Source organism: Stomoxys calcitrans, chromosome 3 (genome assembly GCF_963082655.1).
Source record: "Stomoxys calcitrans chromosome 3, idStoCalc2.1, whole genome shotgun sequence".
NCBI classification, from domain to species: Eukaryota; Metazoa; Arthropoda; class Insecta; order Diptera; family Muscidae; genus Stomoxys; species Stomoxys calcitrans.
Genome location: NC_081554.1, coordinates 21988252 through 22002185, shown reverse-complemented (window position 1 = coordinate 22002185; position 13934 = coordinate 21988252). Strand labels below are relative to the sequence as shown.

At 36.6% G+C, this 13934-nt stretch overlaps 1 protein-coding gene across 5 annotated transcripts in view; it reads left to right on the top strand.

Moving 5' to 3' along the window:
* The window catches only part of LOC106086998 (neural-cadherin), a 535030-nt gene that overhangs the window by 98767 nt on the left and 422329 nt on the right, over positions 1–13934 (top strand). The window lies entirely within an intron of this gene.

Below are 13934 nucleotides of genomic sequence, written 5' to 3'. Positions count from 1 at the left end.
GCACGTAGGGTTCTGTTACGACTTCCAACAACTGCGCCAAGTACGGTATAAATCGGTCCATAACCTGATATAGCTCCCATATAAACCGATCTGCCGATTTGAAATCTTAAGCTCTTACAAGCCGCAATTTTTTTCTGATTTGGCTGAAGTTTTGCGCGTAATGTTCTGCTATGACTTCCAACAACTGTGTCAAGTACGGAATAAATCAGTCTATAACCTGATATAGCTCCCATATAAACTGATCTCCCGATGTGACTTCTTGAGCCCTTACTAGCCGCAATTTCTGTCCGATTTGGTTGAAATTTTCTATGTGGTATTTTGCTATGAATGTCAACAACTGTGGTGTGTACGGTCCGAATCGGTCTATAACTTGATATAGGTCCGATATAAACCGATCTCCTGATTTGACTTCTTGAGCCCTTACAAGGCGCAGATTTTGTCTGATTTGGCTGAAATTTTGCACGTAGTGTTATGCTACGACTTCCAACAACTGTGCCAAGTATGGTCCAAATCGATCAAGAACCTGATATAGCTCCCATATAAACCAATCTCCCGATTTGACTTCTTGAGCCCTTATAAGCCGCAATTTTTGTCCGATTTTACAGAAATTGAGCTTGTAGTGTTTTGTTATGACTTTCAACAACTGCTATGACTTTCAGCGGTGGTTATCCCCTCCTAATGTTGGCGACATTTGTAAGGTACTATGCCATGTAAAAACTTCTCCTCCAAAGAGGAGTCGCATTGCGGCACGTCTTTCGAACTCGGCTATAAAAAGGAGGTCCCTTATCATTGAGCTTAATCTTGAATCGGACAGCACTCATTGTTATGTGAAAAGTTTGCCTCTGTTCCTTAATGGAATGTGTATGGGCAAAATTTGTATAAGCCGATCTCCCGATATGACTTCTTGAGTCCAAGCCGCAATTTTTGTCCCATTTGGCTCAAATTTTGCATACGATTTCCAATCACTGTGCCAAATATGGTTTAAATCGGTCAATAACCTGATATAGCTCCCATGTAAACCGGTCTCTCGATCATCCTTGTTCAATTCCTAGAAGCTTTAACTTTTGCTGCTTTGACAGAGGTTTGGTATGTAAAATAAAATTATGCCCTTCAACAAAATTTATTTTGTATTTATTTTTAGCAGAATCCATGGTGGTGGGTTCTCAAGATTCGGCCCAGCCGAACTTTGCACTATTTTACTTGTTTTCTCTTCAAAATCCTTCATGCTTTTGTTTATGACCCTCTTTGTCGCAATATTCCCTCCATTCAAGAGCATCTTAACCATTTGAATATATGATTAGGCCACTATTTGTGTACATGGTTTTCCATAACAAAACAAACCCCGAAATTCTGTAACGAAAATTGTTTCTCTATGGTTGATATTGCGACCATTGGAATGTGTGGTTAACACATATCCCAGCTTTGGCTGTATGTTGCTGTGCATGTTTCCCCTCCACACACGCACACGCACACACATATAAACATAAACATATACTTCGTTATCTTAAATCGCATGTAGAGTGGGAGTTGTCGCAATGACTGTTGGCATTTCTTTGGCTGTTTACTGCCGACAAACAGTAAAAAAACACAAAACTACAAATAAAACGAGAAAAACACAACACTACAGAAACTACATTCCAAAGAGAAGGACTATTTTGTGGCCGTGATAGTGAAATTCTACAAGAACCCTCAATGGTTTGGCATGTACGAGTATACGCATACGCAGTATGGTGGCTCTCGTACCAAAGACACATACACACACACACTTACACTCGCAGCCATACACTTATTTATACACTCACTTATAGACTCATGCATAACCATTTATTACACTGGCAGTTGGGAATTACGCTTATTTGTAAAAGCGTAAATCGCAACCACTTTGCTTTTTTCCACTCGGTAAGCAGCATTTGGCAGCAAAAATACAACAACAACAACAACAAGAAAACGAAAAACAAGACAGCAAAAAAACAACAGAACATAAAAATAAATGTGGTCTCATTCATTGTGTACAATAACCCAGGCAAGATAAGGCCAGCAAGCAAAGGGGCCTTAATTGAGGGAATTTGCATTAAGAACATATTACAAGAAGTTAAGAAAGAACATTGGGTGGTTGCTTATAACCTTATATGTTAGTCTTAAGAACCAAGGTGTTAGCTTTGTAAGATTGTGGGACTTTATAATCTATTCGTAAGATAAGGTTTGGGTCATATAATCGCTTAAATTTTTCATCAAAAGAGGAAAGTCGGGTATATGATTGAAAATGTTCACCATAATGTCCAAAAATTTAAATTTATGTTCTTTGGAGACTAAGACAGCAGGATTCGGACACAACAAACGAGTATATCACCTAATTCAAAGAAAAACTCTTGATATCGATGAAATTACAAAGAGAGGAAAAGGTTAGATTCTTAACCCTGGTACTTGGCTAAGAATCTAATCTTTGCTTGCACCATGGCTTATACTATCCAGTGCTGTAGCTACAATGAAATTGAAATTAAAATCATTCATTAGTTTTACGCAATGTTAGATATTGATTATTTGTTCATCAGCTAGTTAAGGTCAAGGCCTTCACTATCATTTCTCCGCAAAATTTCATTTCACACCATACGCCACTAGAAACCACTACACTCACTACAACAACTGTGGCAAAGGTCAAATGCTCTTGTGGCGATTTTTGTTTGTTTGTTTATATTTCATTTGGTTATGGAGTGTTTTGATTGTAAGTGGTGTTAGTTAAATGTTCATTCACTATTTGGCTATGAGTGAGTGTTTGTATAAAAACAAAACCTCTTTTTTTGTGAGTGTAGTGCTAGAAGACAAATAAAAAAACCATAAACGCAATTTATTTTTTGAATTATTACTGCGGTTAGTTTACAACAGCATGACTTGATTTAAAGCAAATATAATAACCACCAAGAAAAACAGACAGCCAGACAGACAGACAGAGTGAATGCAATGTAAAAATCTGGAGTTTAGGATAATGGTATGTTTCCTTTTTTTTAAAAAATAAATTTTATTTGAACGGTTAGCTTTTGGTTTCAGGAAAATTTAATTCATTTGATAGAATGCACGCTGCATGAAATAAATTTTACTGAAAATATCATTAAGAATACCTTATTCTGATGTCAAAATATTGGTAGGTCAAGGAATCTATTTAAAAAGACAAAATTTCTAGAGCATAAAAATTAAAAAAAAAAAATAAATCTACGAAAATGTCTGTAAATATAAAATTTCTATAAAAAAACAAGAAAAAAGGCGTTCGGCCGGGCCGAACTTTGGACAACGACCACTTCGGGTATATATATAAACCTCCTTTCGTCATAGTCGAGTTGAAAAATGCATAATTCATGCCCCATAGCAGCTATATAGAAATATGGATGTCGAAAAGCCTAACATAAGTCACTGCGTTAAATATCAGCGAAATCGGATTCTTAAATTGCCTTTTATGGGGCCAAATTTAGGCCCCGCGCTATAAATCGAGAGATCGGTCTATATGGGGGCCATATCAAGATAGCCCATCTAAGAAGATAACCCGCCTATGGACATACAAAGAATCGATGCAAAGTCTCAACTCAATATTTTAATTTTTAAAGACTGTAGCGTGATTTCAACAGCCAGACAAACGGAGGGACATGAGATTATATTTATAGACGTCTAATATGTACAAGTCATCGCTCAATTTTAAAGAACAACATTTTGGTCTCTTTGGTAGCTATATACGACACGGATGTCGTAAAGCCTAACATAAGACCCTGTGTCGAATTTCAGCGAAATCGGATTAAAAATGCGCTTTTGTCTTGGCCCCATAGACTTTACATCGAGAGATCGGTCTATATGTCAGCTATATCTGCATCTGAAACGATCTGTGCGAAATTGAAGAAAGATGTCGGAGGGCCTAACAGAATTTACTTTTCCAAATTTCGGCGATATCGGACAATAAATGCTCCTTTTATGGGCCCAACACCTTAAATCGAGAGATCGGTCTATATGGCAGCTATATCACAGTTTGAAACGATGTGAGCCAAATTGAAGACGGATATCAAAGGGTATTTCGGGTATTTTGGGAGTGGGTAGGCCCCACAACCTATCAATCGGGCTCAGGGGGTGTTATGGACCCCCAGTGTGGACTCCCGATAGTGGGTATGAATTTCGTGCTCTACTCCCAAATACCTCTCATTTGAGCCACATATTGGGGAAGGGGCGGTACCCCAAATACATTGTCCGCCATTTGGATATCAAATACCTTTATTTGAGTATATAATTCGATGGTCAGTAAATAATTTAGAGCAATTAGTAGAGCAATAAAATTGACGACGAAATGCCCAAGGTAATCAAAACACATGACAGGCGGTAAAAGGCAAAATTAAATAATGCAAATTTGCCCTTGAACATTCCATTAAGGAACGGGGCAAACTTCTCATATACCACTGAGTGCGGTGCGATTCATATTCAAATTCAATGAAACAAAAATTAAATAAAAAGCAAAACATTTTTTTTTTTGCATTATTTTCAAAATCTTTTTCAATATTTGAGCAGATTTTTATACCCTACACCACTACCGTGGTACAGGGTATTATAAATTAGTACATTTGTTTGAAACATCCAGAGGTAAGAGAGATGACCCATTGATAAGTTTACCGATCGACTCAGAAGCACATCCTGATTCGATTTAGCTATGCCCGTCTGCCAGTCCATCCGTCCATGTTAATTTGTGTAAAAAGTTCTGGTTGCAATTTTCATCAGATCGTCTCCAAATTTGTCACAGGCATCTTTTTTGGCCTAGAAATTAAGCCTGTTGACATAGGAAAAAATCGGTTCGAATTTGGATATAGCTCCCATATATGTTCGTCCGATTTGGACTAATATTGCAATAATGTGATCGATTGTTAACCGATCGCCATGAAATTTGACAGGAAGGTTTCTCTTACGACTCTTGGGATCCCTTGTGAATTTGATACCAATCGCTTCAGATTTAGATATAGCTCCCATATATATTTATCCCCCGATTTTCACTTCTATGGTCTTCGCAAGCGCATTTATCAACCAATTTTCTAAAAACTATGCGCAGTGATTTCCTCTATGCCCCCCACAATTTGTGCGGAGTTTGGTCAAAATTCATCATTTCAAATATAAGCACATTTTAATTTGAACAACGTGCATGCCCGACTTTGGCAGTGGCTTGCGTTAGGCCAACCTATGTTCGAACCGATTATGGTCCACATTAGACCTTATTTGGATATAGTTGCCGTTTAGTCCGCTCTGCCGTTTTAGGGTCTTATGATCATATGAGCCTTATTTATTAACCGATTTCTTTGAAATGTTAATGTTAAAGTTTTTTGATAATTAAAGCACATACGATACAGATCGACCCAATATGGATAAGTAGAGTTTTAATAAAAAAGGATATTAAATATGTATATCCATGGTGGTGGGTATCCCAAGTTCAGAATTTGGTTGTGTCTACGGGGCTTGCCGTACCCCAAAAACAAACAAAAGGTACACGTAAGCCACAAAATTTTTAACAAATGAAAGGTCATTGGGAGTAGACTGCGAAACGGGGCCTGCAAAACCCCAGAAACACCCAAAACGGGTATTTATGTCTAACGCCACAAAATGTTTATCAAATAATAGGTCATCGGGAGTAGACCGCGAAACTGGTATACAATTTTGTAGCATAGTTTCAGGGGACCACCCCATCCACTAAATACTCGTCAATAGGACATGCAGGGCGATCGGGACAATATGAGACTTAAATGAAAGGTCTATGATAGTAGAGTGCAAATGGGAGATTATTATATATCCAAGTATCTGAGTCATGTCCTTCAACAGGACATGTATTGTAGATCGCTTCAGTAAGGAAATCAAATAAAAGGTTTTTGACAGCAGAGTAATCATTTGATATTATCATTTGAGTCCAAGTCTCGGGTTGACTGAGTTTTAATAAAATAGGATAATAAATATGCATAACCATGGTGGTGGGTATCCAAAGTTCACCCTTAATGAGTTTTTGCTTGTTAGTTGTTTAACTGTTTTTTCCCATTTGTAAATTCAAAGCATTTCTCTTCTCCTACTTGAAATAAACTACGAGTAGACCGCGAAACTGGTATACAATTTTGTAGCATAGTTTCAGGGGACCACCCCATTCACTAAATACTCGTCAATAGGACATGCAGGGCGATCGGGACAATATGAGACTTAAATGAAAGTTCTATGATAGTAGAGTGCAAATGGGAGATTATATTATATATCCAAGTATCTGAGTCATGTCCAGGCCTTCAACAGGACATGTGGATCGCTACAATAAAGAACTCAAATAAAAGAGTTTTGACAGCAGAGTAATCATTTGATATTATCATTTGAGTCCAAGTCTCGGGTTGACTGAGTTTTAATAAAATAGGATAATAAATATGCATAACCATGGTGGTGGGTATCCAAAGTTCACACTTAATGAGTTTTTGCTTGTTAGTTGTTTAACTGTTTTTTCCCATTTGTAAATTCAAAAACATTTCTCTTCTCCTACTTGAAATAAACTACGAGTAGACCGCGAAACTGGTATACAATTTTGTAGCATAGTTTCAGGGAACCACCCCATACACTAAATACTCGTCAATAGGACATGCAGGACGATCGGGACAATATGAGACTTAAATGAAAGGTCTATGATAGTAGAGTGCAAATGGGAGATTATTATATATCCACGTATCTGAGTCATGTCCAGGCCTTCAACAGGACATGTGGATCGCTACAATAAAGAACTCAAATAAAAGGTTTTTGACAGCAGGGTAATCATTTGATATTATCATTTGAATCCAAGTCTCGGGTTCACTGAGTTTTAATAAAATAGGATAATAAATATGCATAACCATGGTGGTGGATATCCAAAGTTCAGATTTAATAAGTTTTTACTTGTTATTTGTTTAACTGTTTTTTCCCATTTGTAAATTCAAAAACATTTATCTTCTCCTACTTGAAATAAACTACGAGTAGACCGCGAAACTGGTATACAATTTTGTAGCATAGTTTCAGGGGACCACCCCATCCACTAAATACTCGTCAATAGGACATGCAGGGCGATCGGGACAATATGAGACTTAAATGAAAGGTCTATGATATTAGAGTGCAAATGGGAGATTATTTTATATCCACGTATCTGAGTCATGTCCAGGCCTTCAACAGGACATGTGGATCGCTACAATAAAGAACTCAAATAAAAGGTTTTTGACAGCAGGGTAATCATTTGATATTATCATTTGAATCCAAGTCTCGGGTTCACTGAGTTTTAATAAAATAGGATAATAAATATGCATAACCATGGTGGTGGATATCCAAAGTTCAGATTTAATAAGTTTTTACTTGTTATTTGTTTAACTGTTTTTTCCCATTTGTAAATTCAAAAACATTTATCTTCTCCTACTTGAAATAAACTACGAGTAGACCGCGAAACTGGTATACAATTTTGTAGCATAGTTTCAGGGGACCACCCCATCCACTAAATACTCGTCAATAGGACATGCAGGGCGATCGGGACAATATGAGACTTAAATGAAAGGTCTATGATAGTAGAGTGCAAATGGGAGATTATTATATATCCAAGTATCTGAGTCATGTCCTTCAACAGGACATGTATTGTAGATCGCTTCAGTAAGGAAATCAAATAAAAGGTTTTTGACAGCAGAGTAATCATTTGATATTATCATTTGAGTCCAAGTCTCGGGTTGACTGAGTTTTAATAAAATAGGATAATAAATATGCATAACCATGGTGGTGGGTATCCAAAGTTCACACTTAATGAGTTTTTGCTTGTTAGTTGTTTAACTGTTTTTTCCCATTTGTAAATTCAAAGCATTTCTCTTCTCCTACTTGAAATAAACTACGAGTAGACCGCGAAACTGGTATAAAATTTTGTAGCATAGTTTCAGGGGACCACACCATCCACTAAATACTCGTCAATAGGACATGCAGGGCGATCGGGACAATATGAGACTTAAATGAAAGGTCTATGATATTAGAGTGCAAATGGGAGATTATTATATATCCAAGTATCTGAGTCATGTCCAGGCCTTCAACATGTAGATCGCTACAATAAAGAACTCAAATAAAAGTTTTTTGACAGCAGGGTAATCATTTGATATTATCATATGAGTTCAAGTCTCGGGTTGACTGAGTTTTAATAAAATAGGATAATAAATATACATAACCATGGTGGTGGGTATCCAAAGTTCAGATTTAATAAGTTTTTACTTGTTATTTGTTTAAATGTTTTTTCCCATTTGTAAATTCAAAAACATTTCTCTTCTCCTACTTGAAATAAACTACGAGTAGACCGCGAAACTGGTACACAATTTTGTAGCATAGTTTCAGGGGACCACCCCATTCACTAAATACTCGTCAATAGGACATGCAGGGCGATCGGGACAATATGAGACTTAAATGAATGGTCTATGACAGTAGAGTACAAATGGGAGATTATTATATATCCAAGTATCTGAGTCATGTCCAGGCCTTCAACAGGACATGTGGATCGCTACAATAAAGAACTCAAATAAAAGGTTTTTGACAGCAGAGTTATCATTTGATATTATCATTTGAGTCCAAGTCTCGGGTTGACTGAGTTTTAATAAAATAGGATAATAAATATGCATAACCATGGTGGTGGGTATCCAAAGTTCAGATTTAATAAGTTTTTACTTGTTATTTGTTTAACTGTTTTTTCCCATTTGCAAATTCAAAAACATTTATCTTCTCCTACTTGAAATAAACTACGAATTTCCTTAAATTATTAATTTAGAATATGAATTTGTTAAAACTGACTTTCCCCATTGTATACTCACTCACTTAACGCTCTAGCAAATTTCACAGAAATGAACTATGAAATATTTAATTAAACGAGCCTTTAGAAGACAAACATTTTTTATTTACATTCACAATGGCAGCTACATCATCATGACCGTAATAACAATTTCTGTCATATTTTATTAACTTAACCTCTGTGAACTTTATGGCTGCTGTAAACATCAATAAAAACGTAAAGCTCAACTGTAGCCGAAGAGGGGAGGTGGGGGAAAAACTCAACGAATGATGAATGATAAAATCTGCAGGAATATGGCAAATAAAAACATTGAGGCGTAGACTATAAAAAAAACAGAAATGTATGTTGAAAAACTTAAACTGAAATGTTGAAAACGCTCAAAAATCTAAAGCACAATGATGGAACAGCATTAATGTTATTTCATATTTAATTTATGAATTCATCTCTATGCCATAGTTGAGTTAATGCGGCTCTTTGTTGACTGTGATGAATTTTCTTTACTTTGATTTTTTTTTTTGTCAAAAGGCAGTAAATCAGTATGAAACCCACCCGTCTGTAATAAATATACTAAAAATCAGTTAATAAACTGCAGCTTGTATATACATATATGTATATATAGACCATGGTTATAGACCTGCTTTGCGCTATGCTTTCATACATTCTCTTACAGGCGTTGCTTCCTGATGTACGTCATATACAAACTAAATAAACTACGCTTGAGTTAGCAGAGTTAATAATGGCTCAAGCACTCAGTTTTGGATGACAAACTATATAAACGGGGATTATAATAAAGTAAAATTTATGAAAAATATGTTCATAAATGCAATAGCTGTGTGCTTTATTAACAAAAAAAAAGAGTTTTTTTCATAGGAAATTTTTTGCACTAAATGTAGTGGAAAAATGTCACTGTTGCTGTTGCTGCATGGGAATATTATTAATTTTTAAGTATCATCAAATGATACTAGAGGTTGTCTCATGAAGCGTATGATTGATAATATGAGCATTTTTCGTGGAACGCCGTGGCGTATGATTATTACATGATATATTCATAGTACGTATACGTGGTGTTGGCTCATCACATAAATTGTTACATGAATGGATCAGCTTAAAAATGGATTAGTGCACTAAATCAATAAATAAGAGCTCATAAGAGCCTTTGGGTAAAGAAATACAAAGTTTTTGTGAAAATGCTCTAGTTCAAGAAAAATAATAGGAGAATTTTGAAAATTAAACAAAATCTATATATATGACCAGTAAGGAAAGGCAAAAGTCGGGCGGGCCGACTATATAATACCCTACACCACCTAGTGTATGTAGTAATTTTTATATGTAGAACTTATCTCGAAATCTAGTCAGACTTTAATTTGGATACCAATTTAAATAGCAATTTAAAATCTGGTCAAATTTTCCAACCATAGGACAGAAGATTTCAATTTTCACATCTCTAAAAGGCCATATCGGTTAAAAGATTATATGGGAGTTATATCGAAGCCTGTGCCAATTTTAATTCCACCTACTGGGACATGAAATAGAACATCTCACGCCCTATGTTGTAGAGATGTGACCAAAATTGTGGATTTTACTGCCTTCAAAGTCCATATCGGATGAAATATGCACATTGGAGCTATATCTAAATTAGGACCGATATAAATGAAATTTTCCGTACCTATAGGAACGTCAATTTAAACGTCTCATGCAAAATCGGACGAAAATTGTAGATTCTACAGCCTTAAAAGGCCATATCGGATGAAAGATATGTAAGGGAGCTATATCTTAATCTGAACCGATTTTTATGAAATTTTGCACACACATAAAGACGTCAAATAAAGAACTTCATGCAAAATTTTATAAAGATCGGACCAAAATTGTGGCTTCTACAGCCTTAAAAAGCCAAATCGGATGAAAGATATATATGGGAGCTATAGCTAAATCTGAACCGATTTTTATGAAATTATGCACATACATTGAGACTACAGAAAAATTACTCCATGCCAAATTAAGTGAAGATCGGACCAAAATTGTGGCTTCTACAGCCTTAATAGTTCAAATCGGATGAAAGATATATATGGGAGCTATATCTAAATCTGAAGCGATTTTGATCAAATTTTCCAGATGTGTTAAAAACAGTAGCAAAACTGTCCGTGCCAAATTTTGTGCAGATCGGTTAAAAATTGTAGCTACTACGGCCGTTTAAGTGCAAATCGGCCGATACATATATATGGGAGCCATATCTAAATCTGGACCGACTTTTATGAAATGTTGCACACATATTAGAACGTCAAATAAAACACCTCGCCCAAAATTTTGTAAAGAGCGGACTAAAGTCCATGTCGGATGAAAGATATATATGGGAGCTATATCTAAATCTGAACCGATTTTTATAAAATTTTGCATACATATGTAGACCTCAAATAAAATACCCAATGCCAAATCTTGTAATGATCGGACGAAAATTATGGCTTCTACAGCCTTAAAAAGCCTTATCGGATGAAAGATATATATGGGAGCTATATGTAAATCTGAACCGATTTTTATGAAATTTTGCACACATATGTAGACCTCAAGTAAAGAACCCAATGCCAAATTTTGTAATGATCGGACGAAAATTGTGGCTTCTACAGCCTTAAAAAGCCATATCGGATGAAAGATATATATATATGAGAGCTATATCTAAATCTAAACCGATTATTATAAAATTTCGCACAAATATGTAGACCTCAAATAAAATACCCAATGCCAAATTTTTTAAAGATCGGACGAAAATTTTGGCTTCTACAGCCTTAAAAAGCCATATCGGATGAAAGATATATAAGGGAGCTATATCTAAATCTGAACCGATTTTTACGAAATTTTGCACACATATGTAGACCTTAAATAAAATAACCAATGCCAAATTTTGTAAAGATCGGACGAAAATTGTGGTTTTCACAGCCTTAAAAAGCCATATCAGATGAAAGATATATGTGGGAGCTATATCTAAATTTGAACCGATTTTTTTCAAAATCAAAAGCGTTTGCCCTTGGGCCAAAAAGTGACATGTGCAAAATTTCGTGAGAATCGGACAACAAATACCACCTGCACTTTGATTACAAGAATACATGGACTCACAGACGGAGAGACGGACATGGCTAAACCGAATCAGAAAGTGATTCTGAGCCCATCGGTATACTTATCAATAGGTCTAGCTCTTCTCCTTCTTAGCGTTGCAAACGAATGCATAAATCTATAATACCCTGTATCACAGTGGCAGTGTAGGGTATAAAAATGAATTTGTGTTTGTTTGTTCCGTATAGACTCAAAAATGGCTGAACCGATCTGAAAGGAAAAATAGGCTACATTATTTTTTGATATCGTTAGGGGGGCGGACCCTCCCCCTAACCACAAAGTACTACCCAAAATGAAAGTGTTCCGATCGGGACAATGTGGGATTCAAATGAAAGGTATTCAAGATAAGAGTACGAATTTCATAATAAAAGTTGGGTCCAAGTACCTTGGGGGCCGCCCAAGCCCCAAAACCCCTTAAAAAAGGTTTACTTGACGATCATGACAATATGGGACTCAAATGAATGGTATTGGAGAGTAGGTTATGAATAAGGTCAGGAAGTAGGAAAAGGCTTTATAATTTATTGATATAGGAAGGGGCCGGACCCTCCATTGTTACCCCAAAAAGACCACCCAAAATCTGAAGAGGACCTATAAGGACCATTTGGGTGTCTAATGAAAAGCATGGGGGAGTAGATAACGAATCTGGCATACAAATTCATGCCGAAGTATAGGGGGTCACCCCACCCCCACAAAAACTCCCAAAATGGGCACATTAGCTCATCACGAATATATGGGTCTCGGTTTGTTTGTTCCGTATAGACTGAAAAACGGAAGAACCGATTTTCTCGAAATTTTCGCTTATTGTGTAGGTTGGTCTGGAAGGAAACATAGGCAATATAATTATTCGGTATCGGAAGAGAGACGGACCCTCCCCCTTACCACAAAAGTACTACCCAAAAATAAAAGTGGACCGATCGGGACAATATGGGATTCAAATGAAAGGTATTCAAGAGTAGAGAACGAATTTCATAAAAAAGTTGGGTCCTAGTACCTGGGGCGAATATGGTATTAAAATTTGAGTCTAAGTACCTATCAGGCGGCCTCAAACCCAAGACTCCCCCAAAAAAGACATATTGGACTTTCATTTCAATATGGGTCTCAAATGAAAGGTATTCGGGAGTAGATATCGAATCTGACATACAAAATCAGATCGATGTATAGGGGGTCACGCCACACCTCAAAAACGCCATTAGACCCATTATGATTATATGATACTTGGCTGAACCGATTTTCTTTAAAATTTCATAGATTGTGTAGGTTGGTCTGGAAGAAAACATAGGCTACATAATTTTTCGATATCGGGGTGGGGGCGGACGCTCCCATTAACCCCAAAAACGCCGCCCATATCTAAAAAGGGTCCGATGGTCACAATAAGGGTATCAAATGAAAGGTTTTGGATTCTGGTCTCCAACGAATATGGTATTAATATTTGAGTTCAAGTACCCAGAGCGGCCCCCTTTCCCCTAACCCCAAAACTTCTCTAAACAGATATATTCGAAGTTCATGTCAATATGGGATTCAAAGGAAAAGTATAAGGCAGTAGATTACAAATATGACATGAAACATTAGATCCAAGTAATGGGAGGTCGCCCACCCCCAAATACCTCCAAATGGGCATATTAGCCGACCATGGCTGTATGGGACTCAAATGAAAGGTATTAGGGAGTAGATTACGAATATGGTATTAGAATTTGCATTCAAGTCTAGGTGGCGCTTTTCCTCCAAAAGATAGTCAAATGTGTTATTTAACCCATTATGACAATATGGGACTCAATTGAAAGGTATTTGAGAGCAGAAAACGAATTTAATATCCAACTCTGGAGCCAAGTCTTTTGGGGTACCCCCTAAAGAATGAATTTGCTATCTATTTTCAGGGCAAAGTGCCCCAAAACACCTCAACGTTTTAACTCAATGATAAGAGACCTTTTTTTATAGCCGAGTCCAAACGGCGTCCCGCAGTGCGACACCTCTTTGGGTCATTTTTTTAAATGACCATGCATGGCATTTTACTTCCAAA